At 30.2% G+C, this 895-nt stretch overlaps 1 non-coding gene across 1 annotated transcript; it reads right to left on the bottom strand.

The window, feature by feature from the left end:
- Positions 1-293: 293 nt before the first annotated feature.
- TRNAT-AGU (transfer RNA threonine (anticodon AGU)) lies at positions 294-372 on the bottom strand. Its single transcript has one exon. It is a non-coding gene; the product is annotated as a tRNA-Thr (tRNA).
- Positions 373-895: the final 523 nt, after the last annotated feature.

The raw sequence follows: 895 nt of genomic DNA, 5'->3' as shown, positions 1-895 counted from the left end.
AGTAAGCCAATTAATATAATACAAACAGCAATGAATCGATTTTGGTTCAAATATAGAGAAAATTTTTCCCTAATATTGGGTTTTGGTTTCAAGTATGAATTTGTTTGGTTGGAACTGAATTGAATTTACTCTAGACTATGTTAGTAATATACAATTAGGGTTTGTGGCATGAGCACTCCAATGGCCACTCTTCTACTGAAGTAAAAAAAAAGTTATATGTGAAAATGATGTTTATGGTATTTTCTTAAGGGAAATTTTATATGTAAAAAAAATGTTTATAGTAAATTTTTAATTGCTTTCATTGAGAGTTGAACTCTCAAAAAGACCTCCCGCTTACTAAACGGGTGCTCTAACCAACTGAGCTATGAAAGCTAGACATGAATACTGTCTGTCAGAATTCAATAAGAAAAAGATGCATTCAAAGATAAGTTTCAAAGCACATCATCAACTTATAAGCAAATATGGAACTTGGGTCTGCATAATAACATGATTTGAGCATGTTTTTAAGAAGTGATTTTTGTATTGGATTTATGGGCCTTAGAATAAATAAAAAAAAACATGCATATTATATTTGTTTCAGAAAAAGAAAAAAAAAATTTGTATCTAAAATTTTTTCAAATTAAAAAAAAAAACCATTGAAGGGCAAAGTTTTTTTATTTTTATTTTTTGGAAGCTGAGGTTCATCCGGACCAGCTTGTGCGCACTTTGATTACATCATCAGGGGGGAGACGCTGTTTGCGAACCCAAGACCTCTCTACTGAGAAGTATGGATATTTACCACTCTACCAACCTTGCATTGACTTTAAAGGGCAAAGTATTTTTATAATTTAAAGCTTAGAATACATTATAAGTGGTGTTTTATTTTATTATTTTTTGATGAGAGAAAGAGTTTATA

This window comes from Hakea prostrata, chromosome 9 (assembly GCF_041222555.1).
Source record: "Hakea prostrata isolate BN-2017 chromosome 9, UWA_Hpros_2, whole genome shotgun sequence".
NCBI lineage: Eukaryota > Viridiplantae > Streptophyta > Magnoliopsida > Proteales > Proteaceae > Hakea > Hakea prostrata.
Note: the sequence above shows the minus strand (reverse complement) of the source record. Positions and strands in the feature narration are given on the sequence as shown.